Source organism: Homalodisca vitripennis, chromosome 6 (genome assembly GCF_021130785.1).
Source record: "Homalodisca vitripennis isolate AUS2020 chromosome 6, UT_GWSS_2.1, whole genome shotgun sequence".
NCBI classification, from domain to species: Eukaryota; Metazoa; Arthropoda; class Insecta; order Hemiptera; family Cicadellidae; genus Homalodisca; species Homalodisca vitripennis.
The window spans coordinates 139882361-139895455 of record NC_060212.1 but is presented as its reverse complement, the minus strand read 5'-3'; the positions used below and the strand labels follow the sequence as shown (position 1 = coordinate 139895455).

The 13095-nt window shown below is 30.9% G+C and overlaps 1 protein-coding gene and 1 pseudogene across 1 annotated transcript in view; both read left to right on the top strand.

The window, feature by feature from the left end:
- Window positions 1–13095, top strand: part of LOC124364950 (hemicentin-2) — a 389918-nt gene that overhangs the window by 347440 nt on the left and 29383 nt on the right. The gene's annotated exons all lie outside the window — the stretch shown is intronic.
- Window positions 11193–11277, top strand: LOC124365645 (annotated as a pseudogene).

Sequence of the window (13095 nt, the reverse complement as noted above, 5' to 3'; positions counted from 1 at the left end):
ATCCACTTCCCTATAACGTTATTTTTCATTATTTTAACCAAAGTATTATGATAAAATATACTTACCGTTTAATAATTAGGTGATTACTTGAAAAAAAAACATCAAAAAAATGTTTTGTGCTTGATCTTGCATTTAATGTTTATATTTTTTAATTTATCGTTTATTGAAAAACAGCATATTTCATCCCAATTAATTACTGCTTGTGGTAGCTAAATTATCACGCAATTTTATTAAACACTTAAAACTGGAGATATTATTATTTAAATAATATATTACTGGAGAATAATTATTTAAATATAAATAATATTCCCTTTTTCAGCTATAAGTTTAACATTAGTTATTATTATAATATATTTTGTGTCCAGTTCCAATAAATTAAGTCTCAGTAGTACTTTTTTGGCTTTTGTTTAAGTCTTTCAATAAAGTGAGGTCCTGCAAACGGAATTCAATATGTACTAGGACTCGCAAAACGTCTTTGTCCCAGCAGAAGTAATCTCGTCCAACCCTTTTTTCTCTTTAAATGAAACACCTCGGCTCATCCTACTTCAAATATAACTTAAAGCCTACGATTTTATACGTTTTATAAAAGCAATCTATGGAACTTAAGGATTTCACATCAACTCGATAACATTAAAAACTAATATGTCATCCTCTATCCTGTTCTGTCCTAAAAATACAGTGAGTATAAACCGTGTATTATTATGAATAAAGGAAGAAATGTTTATATGTCTATGTTTAAATATAAATGATACACAATACAATAAAAATGCACAATTCAATGAACATGTTGGGGAGTAAATTTTGACTTACCAAACTAAAGCTTTAGATAAACGTTTGAGATTTATGAATATAAAGAGAATGTTAAAATATATAACTAAAGGTCATACAATGACAAAAGTCCCTTGCCTCAAATGATATAAATGTGTTGAGTGTAATGCTCGTTCAAATACAAATAAGCTTACTATCTGGATAGTGGATGAATGTTATAAAACATTCTTTAGAACATTATAATATGGATCAAACTGTTACACTTTTGAACATATGTGAACTTTTATGCCTTAAATAATGTAAATTTCTATTGCGATAACATGCGTTTCAATATTGCTTTTTAAGTTATTATTGAGATGTATATTTAATTGTTATGATCGTGTATTCATTACCGGTTAAATGGAAAAATATCTTGGAGATAAATTTTTGTATATATTAGTTCAAACTAGAAAACTTCTTATCGTGTCATAAGAATGTTTTGGATCATTAGTTGTAAACTGCTATTTGAATACGTTTAGAGTTTTAAGTTTGGAGCTGACCTAACCCCATTATAACCACCTTACATAACTAGATATAGGCCTAACATAGATCAAAAGATAAAGAGTGCTTCTTTTCACCTGTAATCAATGTAAAACAACCATTTTCTAATTTAGGGGAGGGACATCCCCCTTACACAATTTCCTTTTCTCCTTTCAATCAGTGATCAGTCCGTCCCCTGTTCGTAATTGCACCTTTTCATTCCTAAGTCCCTCTTTGCCCTTCCGTATCAAGGATCTGCACCCTCAGTTTTGGTTATTCTACAAATGCTTTCTACAAACATGTAATATGTAAGCTACAATAGTGAAATGTATCATTACCTTTTACTAACTATATAATATGTGAAATTCAATGTTATTAAAAAACTCTTTCAAACCACACTGTCATAATTTATAGAAACATATTGCTATAACTTAGATGTTGGTAAATAAGTTCTAATTTAACATTCTCAGATAATTAAAATTAACTTGGAACTTAAGTTTTATCTCAGGAGATTAGTCAAACTACAGATATTACATAACTGTTTGTTTCTTATTTCTTGGAACTGAGAAAGGAAATAAGGAATAGCTCATTCTCCTTTTTCATTTATCATCCTTTGTTTATTTAAATAATTAATTATCCTATTCTTTCTAAAGCTGTAATTCGATCGAATTCTAGTAATCTATGATAATAAGAATTTGTTGCAATTTTAAATCTTTAGACGTGCGTGTATGAAACTTCAAGCAATTGAAGATGTTAATTAAGATCAAATTTTAAAAATAAAACCATGCTTTACCACTCATATGAAACGTGTTACATAACGAAGTATCACAGAAGGAATATTCATATTCACATTCATGTAGGTAGAGGGTGAGATTAATATTTACGTATTTGTGCAATTGTTTGTTGGAATCGTATTTCCAAATGCAAATGTACATTATACAGGACTGTAGTACAAATGTTTTCTCGAGAGAGAAACAAACAACCACGATTATGAGCTGACATAACATTCAATAACGTAAAATATTATTTTCCTAGTCATAGTTATTGTTTGTTTAATGGGACACTTTGAAAGACGGTTTGTCGTTGTCTTAAAACGTTATTAAGTCTCTGATAAATTGCAGTGGAATATGATGTAGTCTTTAGGTTGTAAATTAATATTTGGTAGTGTTTATTGTTATAAACAGATTAATTATCAAATGTTTTTCTAAGAGCTAATCTCAAGAACGGCTGGATCCATTGTGCTAATTATAATTTTTGTTAAATAATCGTTGGAGTCCCAGGAAGGTTTAGAGGAAGAGAAAAATAAGAAGTTACCTGGCATATTTTGGAACTCTTAAAAATGGTAGTATTAAAACTTTATTTTCAAACTTTTTATCATCAAAATCTTATTATTTATGAAGTTTGATAAATAAGCTACAACATCTGTGTATATTTATATTTTATGATTTATAATTATACAGTGTTTGATCAGTAATGTAATGCAGAGAGCAAATACAAATTTTATATTTAGCTTTTACTCCAAATTCCGCCAGTAACGAGACTAAAACATCTGAATGAATTCTAATGCTATGTACACGCTGTTGTAAAACCTACTATAATAAACAAAGGTGTGGATGTTTACACGTACTGTACTCCTAGCCACTGGTAACTAGTAAACTGGTGGGCTTCCAACACTGTCATTGTGATATGGGATTTTAACAGTGGTTTATGAAAAAACAGAGGAAAGAACACTAACATACCTCAAAGATCCATTAAAAATTCTAAGATCTATCATGCATGAATTTTCTAAATCTTTGAAAGTTTTACGATTATGTTAACACAAGCACACCTCAGCTCCGCGGCTTAACCCGCAATTTCTATGCAAAATTCCGTGTATTTGACTGAATATTTTCTACGACTTCATGAACTAAGCCCGTACTCAGACCGGTTTTATAGAACAATTTTACAGAGTCCAGCCACGTCACGTCTAATTAAAGGGACTGTCCATTTGATAGCGCGTGGCGGGACATGATTAGGCCCGGATGAATATATTTATACCGGGGTTCCGCCAAAGCTGAGTACGGCCCTGTCAGTAACACTAGTATATTTTATGAGTACTCCAAAGTCGAATGTCACATAGCTTTCTAGAGAAAGCACTTGTGATGGAATACGATAGTGTATTATTATATCTGTAAAATGTAATTAAACATATACCAAGCATCAGGTATCCAATTTTCGGTGTTCATAATTAAGAAGGTCAGAGGATATACAAAGGTGCAAGAAATTATTATTTTAGGTTTTGCATTTCTAGTTAAAATTAATTAAATATCCAACCTAACATTGGAGTTTGCTATTTTGGTTCGGAAAAAATTATATAGACCTATATATAATTTTGTAATAATTTTTTATTCAAAACAAAACAGTTTTCTAAATTTTATGAATGTAGATATTGTAGTTCGAAATTTAAAAAAACTAAATCCATAAAAATAATACTCACACATGTTAATACTTACATATTATAGTTATCATCCGTATTTAAATGTGATACATGATACAGTAAATTACGTGTTTTTGCTTCTCAATCCATGTTCGCCATATCATAATCTTGAACCTATTTTAATAAATCTGTATTAATGAAAGAACTAACATACCATATGCTACCATCTGCTCTTAAACTAATATACATCGACATTACCACTGCATTATTATTTAATTTTATTAAGTATGTCACAAACAGGTAAAATAGAAAAGTATATGATGTGGTTTTATTAGACATTATGATATCATCAAATAAGTAAAACAAAATTGTAATATTTACTTGATAACAACGAATAGAAAGAAATAATACGTATAAAGGCAATATAAAGTCAACAATACAACAGTATTTCCCCAGACATTGTCAGTCAGAAGAAGCAGTAATTTAAACGGTCAGCCCAATGTTGTGCAATCTGTGTAATGAAGCGAATGCCTTTAAATGGAATTCAATATATTCCCGGATTTCAGCGGTTTGTCCCCTCTCGAGGTAATTTCGTTCCTTCCTTTCAGTGAGTTCGTCAATGCAACCCCTCCGCATTCCCCCTCTTTCACCCTAACCAATAGTTTGACCCTCGTTAAAGTTTTTTTGCAGTTCCGGCACGTCGCGGCGCGATCGTTAGGCACGTGTTCTCTCCAACTGTGAAACACCTTTTAATTTGCTCTTGTTAGACTCCCCCATACTAATAATGTCGTCGAGCTGTTCAAATCGCTCGGTTCATTGGCAATCTCGTGTTGTCATCGGATAAAACAGAATTGCCAATACGACAGTGATAATAAAGCAATTTTCTTCATGAAGTTTAGGTTTTAGTTAGATAGTAATTTTCTAACTATACTTTTAGCAGACCGTTAACGACATGTTTAACAAATCCTGCATTTAATTTTAATGAGCAAGCTTTGTCACCTAAGCATTTGTGACGATAGAATACCTAAGTAGCGCCTGAAATTTTGTTGATAATAATGAAGGAATTTGAAAGAAATTCTAATCTATGGATCTTCTAATTCTCAAAATAGCTTATTATGAATATGGAAACCAAATACCTAATATTTTACTGAAATATGGCAATATTAGGAATCATACTAATCTTCCGTCCTTGACGAAAGAATTTTATTAAACATCCTTACATGAATTTTATATTTGGTTAAACCATGGGAAGAAGCCAAATTCATACATTATATGAACAATACAAAATAACAATTTATATTAAATTGTACACAATTTAAAAATTAAGCGGTTTGGTTGGCAAAAGTCTATTTGTATCTCGTAGTATATCTGTCTGCCTGGTCTCATTAAATCTTGAGAATGAAATAACCCATATTATTCAAAGTTTTTATTTTTATATAAGCCGTATTGAATAAATTGACGGCACATGTCATTCCATTGGCTGAGTACTAGCAAACTCTTTTACATTGGTCTAATAGGTAACCATAGTGATAAAGAGAAAGTTTTAGAATAAATCAAATTGTATTCAAACAATACTGGTACATTTTAACATGTGCTACAATAACACATGTAGCATATATATGTGTTATGGACGTGAACATATAGATGTAACCTAGTTCGTTAAGCTTCAGGTGGTGTGGCGTGCTACCACCTTGTATATACTAAGTATAAAGAAAGAGTAACCAAAATATTATAAAATACTAATGAGACGAATTTCAAATAAATGTAGTTGTTACAAGAAAACATTACAGAAGGGGTTGGTGTATAAAGAATGTTTGCGGTTTTGTATTTAGCTCTATGATTGTTTATCGCTGAACCCTTTTTTATTATTATGTTTAATGGAGTGAAATGCAATGCATAAAGTGGGATACAACCTCAGGTCTCTGTGGAAATACTCTAACTGTTCATCTAATACGGAGAAATGCTGCATCGGCTTAAAGTGACTTTCTCGTAAGTTTCCGTTCCGATTCCTGGAGATACAAACCTGTAAACAAATTATATTAACCCACAAATAGTGTATGGAATATGGTCTAGCAAGTACATGGCCTGAAGGAACGTCTCTGGTATAAACTTTTGCCTACAAGACCTTCTATACAACTAATAACTTATACCATCTGTACAACTAAGATGTTATACATTCTATACATCTAAGACTTTAGTCCTTCTATACAACTAAGACGTTATACTTTCTATTCAACTAAGACTTTAGTCCTTCTATACAACTAAAACGTTATTCCTTCTATACAACTAAGACGTTATTCCTTCTATACAACTAAGCCGTTATACATTCTATACAACTAAGACTTTAGTCCTTCTATACAACTAAGACGTTGTACTTTCTATTCAACTAAGACTTTAGTCCTTCTATAAAACTAAGTCGTTATTCCTTCTATACAACTAAGCCGTTATACATTCTATACAACTAAGACATTATACCTTCTATACAAATAAGCCGTTATACATTCTATACAACTAAGACGTTATTCCTTCTATACAACTAAGACGTTATACCTTCTGTACAACTAAGACGTTATTCCTTCTATACAACTAAGACGTTATTTCTTCTATACGACTAAGACGTTACCCTGGAGGCGAACGAGCCTGACGTCGCGTGCGGCGGTTGATTGCACTCTGTAAGATAAGTGAGTTATAACGGGTAAAAACTTCCTTCCTCCAACTTTAACAATACATCAAAAATTTTACACCGAACCACGTCTCAAGTGTAATCGAGTCACGGGGTAATTCTGGAAGAGCGATGGTCTGCAGGGGTTAGCTGCGGTGATGAGACAATTTACAATGTGCATTATAGACAGTGGTTATTTATAGTTTCTGTAAATAAAAAAGTTTTTCATCGATTATTTTCTTGGAAACAAATTCAAATTTTCATTGTTTGGTACACAAGTTGCTTGTTCTAAATCATTAGATAAATTTACCCTACCGTCAGACACGATAATAAAAACAAAACTTGTGCCAGCTAACTAGTAACTATATGCAGTAGTGAACTTACGTAGTTGTATGACGGCCAGTTTTAAGTCTGTAAACGTATGAAAAATGTAGGAAAATCTAAGAAAAGTATTATCGTTTCATGTTTACAATCCTTTCAATATCCCCTCATTTTGAAAAATGTAAAACCAAGCGTATTTGGAGATAATTTTCTTTATTAAGAACAATTCCTCTATTGTTTTAATAAAACACTTGATATGAATAAAATGCAACACATATTTTCTCTCACTTACTCGACTAAGGTTCTATTGAATGGTAATTATCTAAAATTTAAAACAGCAATCAATTACTGATATGGAGTTAAAGGTTGTTATTTTATTTGTGGCATTCCCCTCAATGTGCAGAAGTTATTTCCAAAGTATCATCGATGGCAAGATAGGCCGTCTGATGGCCAGGATAATATCGATCACCGGTTACCTGTACAAAGAACGGCCTCGCTCATTGTTGTATAACTTGGACACTTAATAATAATATTACTTTTCATAATTACACTGATTAATATTATAAGATATTTTACTCTCATCATCAGTAATATGCCTATAATTTGTCAAGAAATATGATGACATCTGAAGTCGATCTCTTAGTTTGTTTCCATCATAATTTATTATATGGCAATAACGACTTTGGTTACGGTGACTGTATACACTCATAGTTGGGACCAATAGGTATGCACCTTAACTTAGGTATGGAGGTTCGTCCTTTTAACTAATGTTTGGGAAGCGAGTACCTTCACCCTTAGTTAACCTTATAGAGTACAATGGTTCCGATACCAAATTCCCCCCTCATTTCACTAAATGTAGTTTTTAAATTAATGCAATGGACTTATTATAATAATCTATATATCACGTTCTTTACATTCCAGATTTTGTTGGAAATTTAAACAGTTTTTAATAAATAATTGATTACAATAAAAATAAGTTTAACCGTTATGATTTTTATATCGTGTTCTGAATAAAAGGAGACTAGTATTCTTTATCAGATGTTAATAGAATCAATAATAATATTTTGAAGTTAGGTTGGAACGAATAGACGCCTATTCTTATTTCGAAAATCCCTCCGGTTTCAACCCACTGGTTAACAAAGCAGTTAAAAAATCCTAAGTCGGTTTCAAAAGTTGTAAAATATAAATTGAAAGAGCCTTGACAGCATTTTATATTTACTATTTATTTAAGACTGTTATGAAAACCAATATTAGTTGTCTTTTGACAAAAGAAGGCTTCTTAGAACTGTGTATGTATAAGTATATGTATATATATATATACATATACTTATACATACACAGTATATATATATATATATATATATATATATATACACGAGTATATATATATCTATATATATATATATATATATATATATATATATATATCAATATGCAAATTACAATTACCATAGATATAATCTTTTTCCAAATTGTTTTTATTAACATTTAGTAATATTTAAAGAATTTTCCAATTGCTCTAAGAGTCTATAATCTTTTTTATTTCATTTTTTTAATGGTGACAAATAGAAAAATGCAGCATTGGCGTCAAATATATAATTCACTCGAACTAGAAGTGCTCAAGTGTAAAACCTACGAAATTGCGTGAGAAGCCACGGGTAACTGCTAGTAGTTCAAAAACTCGTTCTCATTAATATTTTTTCTGGCCATAGCCTCGCTTCCTAGTTTTTCTTCTATTCTCATCGAGTGTATGTCATTCTGTTCAATATTTGTCATTAGTTAGAAATAACTATTTAATCGACTCACTTTTCACAATACGTAAATATTTTAAATGCCAATAACTGTTTGATGAGGGAATAATAAATTAAATACACTGAATTACGAATTAGTATTCTCAATATAACAACGTTTTCTGCAATGCACAACTATATTTAATACATTCTTTATTTTTATGTTAAATGACATATTATTATAAATTGCATCTAGTACATTACTTCATATATTATTTAAAATATAAATGTAAATTATATATCACACTTCTGAGAATTTTCAGATCTGGTATATTTTTAATTGTTCCATAAATCGTAGTTAACAATTAAAGAATATATTAACCGTACTTCACACAAACCACCAGACATTATATAAGTGGAATTTGTTGTCTATAGAAAATTCAAGTAGTCCTAATTGGTTTCATATGGTAAATCTAACTTCAGAATATCAAAGAAAAGTTTTATGACCACAGTAAGCGTTCGCCGCAGTCATTAAACTTGTTTAGCCACTAAAAGTTCGGACATTTCCTCAAAGGGAATGTTGAGTAAAATGGCTAAGCGAAGAATACTGTCATGGGTATCTCCAATGTAACAGATGCGCTGGTGAGCACCGCTTCCGGTACAGATTGAGGCGTCGCGGCGCTCGATACGCCCCCAGTGCGTCGCTGCGTCCGTCACCATGACAACATCTCCACGCGTCTGCCGCCGCTGTCGCCGCCAGTCGTCCCTGGACCTTGATCCTTCGCGGAGGCTAGCCCGATCAACGTTCTCGTTATAGATATACTGTTGGTGTGCTGTTATTAAAACTATAAAATAAGACGTAGCCTGTATTTATAAAATATCTATAAATACCTCTAATTAAAGACAGTTTTTAGAAGATTGTCTTATATTTCCATATTGTTGTTTTCGTTTCCAATAACTGCATGGAAGACAGTGATTAAGAAGTGATAAGTGACAGTGTACTATAATGCTATCGGCATGTGTTGTTTTCTCAAGTTAATATCCATCACAAATTCAGTGTTTATAGTGGCGATATTTCTATGGTCCGTTCCAACAACTGGTGAGTAATAGACAAAATTTATTATCTAGTTCGATACAGAATAAGGTAATTCTATACACATCCTGCGTGTTGTGTGGTTTTTCATACAATAAACCGTCAGCACACTTTTTACTCTATTCTTTGTTTATCTGTTTGAATTCATAGAAACACCTTTTTGCACTAAAACCCTGATTGAAACCACTATTGAAATGGAACTAAAATGAGTATTGATGTACTTAATACTTAGTTCAAGTTTTATTGAGTTAAATATGTTCATAATGCGTTTTCTGTATTTAAAATTATCAATTATCAATAGTATTATATAATTCTATTGCTTATTTACCCCTTTTTGGCATATAAGTAAACCAGTTACAAAGAACTGATTCTCACCTTTTCAAAGCATGAAAACTGTGCTTCAAATAATGCTTTATGGGGTATGCGTAGGTTCTTGGGACCATAAAACTTAGATTGTAATATCGTACTTAAGAAATGTAGAAAAAAAAGAATCTTACATCTGATTACTATAATTATTGTATAAAAATTATACTTTTGACCAAAAATATGAATAATTTTATGAATTTGAAAAATTGAATTTTAAAAATGTTGAAAGTGGCCAAAATTTAATTTGGAACACCAGGAGTTTATATCTGATTTGGTTAAGTTAATAGCCAGATAAAAAAAGTAATGGCGGTACCTGGGCAAATACGTAAGTTACGTCGTAGCATTAACAGTAAGTCATTATTATCTAAATTTTACTATATATGTATTGATGAAATAAAAGTCTTTACTTTTATCTTGATATTACTTAAACATTCTTATGAAATGCAATTTAATTATCAGTACTGTTAATGTGTTCACTTAAGTAATTAAAAATTGACTTCGTTTGATGTTACGGGACGATATATTTACAGTAGCTGAATAAAATAAAACAGAGGGACTAAGCATTATTATGGTCCAAAGAACCATTGGCTCCATGACTAAAATTCGAGGGAAAAAGAGATTACATATTTTCATATAATACCTAGGTTAAGTGAATAAAACGCAAAACCATAAATACATAGATTTGAAAGAAACATGATCAAATCACACACCATTAGATTTGATGGCTGGCGTGTAAAGTATCAAGTTCGTAGTTATCTATATTCTTTTAAACTAACACTGAGAGTACAGAGACATTGAGCCGTGTAGAACGCAAGTATATTTTTGCTAGAGGCGTAGACATTTAAAAAGGACGTATCTGTTATCCAGTATAAAATTGGCTGCATATACGGAGTGTAAATTATATACAATGCAATACATCTAGAAAAACAAGTTTTCTTCAAGGCATTACTGGTGTTATGTATCTTATATTTGAATATGTTAATCCATTTGTTCACTACTATACCTTCAAAATATACCTTCAAAATCTCTGAATAATTTCGGTACTTACAACAGTTAAAAACACATCGCACTCATGGTGTTGGCCTTCAGGACATGCTGACTCCAATGCCAATAGTCTATGTGGAGTGTTGCAAACGATAACGGAGCGTGCACCGTCTCCTGTAACGTTGTGTATTATTATCTAGTGTTTGGCAACAGTATTAATTTTTTAAATGTGCTTCCCTCAAACAAGTTACCTTATTAACGCCATTGGTGACCCATATAATAGTCCAGAGAACGCGTTAGATTATCCTATATGCTCTTGGCTTTCACCAAATTAAGATCATACTTCACAGGATCATTTCTGTAGTAAGATCTTTATTTCACCGAAGAGTAGCAGATTTTCAAATGATTATTTCTCTGAAACACATGCAACGTTCCAATCTATAATGTTTGGATAAGTATGTTACATAATGAACAAAAAACATAGTACGTTTTTCAGTATGAAAAACTAAAACAATTACTGTCCACGAAAACGGATTATAGAATACAAATGTAACATTGTTTTTTTTGGAATTTTTAATAATGAAAAAGACTAAAATGTTACTATAATTTTGTCCATATAAATAACAAAACCATATTTTCAGCTATTAACCTAAATGTATGTAAATATTCCATATTTTAATTATTTACCAAATGAATACCTATTTATTTTACAAAAGTTTGTAGCTTGTAATGAAAGTCACTATTTTAGGCCATACCCTAAGGTTTGTAATAGTATTATGATAAGCTATCATGCTACACTTCAAACAATTGTATAGTTTATAAACTTACCCTAAAAATAATATTTATACTCATAATGAGTTTTCCATTTGTAAACTACATACGCTACGGTAACATATTTACTCTATAATCCTCATCTATTAGCAGTATTGTTATTTGTCATAATATATTAAAACTAATATGGGGTAAAGGTTTTAATAAATCATAAATATTTCAGTAGAACTTGCGGTTATAAACAAATTATATTAAGTAATATCATTTCTTTGTTTGAAGGTTATTTTTGACGATGGAAGGATTGTGAAGGATACAGGATTTTTCCGGACATTAATTATTATGTATTAGGTTAGTTCTTTACCTGAAGAAGAGATCAGATTGCAGATCTCGAAACGTAGTGTTACTGATTTCTTGTTTCACTGAACGATGGCAAATGTCCGGAAAAATCCTGTTTTCTTCACAAGTAATATCTATTTGTAACATTTGTACTGTTCAGAAACAATTGCTCATTTTTTAAATTGAAATTTACTATATGCAATGTGACATTCATACGAGACGTGTGTTAAATTCCAAGCTTGGTCTTTACATCATAGCTACCCCTAAAGTTTTATCGCAGATCTGTAGGTCAACTTTTTACTTGGTTACTTGCGTCTCAATGTGTACACATATCATTGTTACTTTATGGTTTTTTTCAAATAAACTAAGTACTTGCATATTTAATGTTATTTACACATTTGTTATTTACACATTTGTTATTATGTTACTATTCATACTTTGTTGCGATGTTTTTGCTGATCTAGAAAATCTCATTTTCCCATATGCTTATGACATGTTCTACCAGCCTTAGATGTTTAACAGGCTTAGCAGTGAATAACGCAAGCGGACGGTAAGCCCAGATTACCCTGCTAAATATGTGGTCGTATCCCACAGTGTAACCTATATTTAAGATCCAATAATATATATATATATATATATATATATATATATATATATATATATATATATATATATACCATACATACTAGTTCCACAAATAAGTTTGTGCAGCATACCCTTCCCCAATGCACTCCGTTTACAATAAACAAATATCAACAATATGTTTTGGTTAAAGATATGAATACGATGAACGAAAATTAACGATAATGTTCCTATGTTTTAACATGTATGTATCTCTGAACTAAGTTAACGCATTAGTATATTTAATTCAAATTTTTCACTCCCGCAAAGGCAACATTTAATTTGTGTATTCCGATTGTTTAAAAATTTGTTATGGTTATCCTTAACTCCGAATCTCCATCTCTTAAATCTGATACAGGATTCAAAATAATAAAAAATAGATAGTGTTAAGGGGGTTCGGACAGCAAAAAAATGGAATTTTTTCCAATTTTGTTTTTTAACTATTTATATTCTACATTTCTTTCTCTTTAATTTGATATATAACACTTATAGCTTCTATAGATATTTC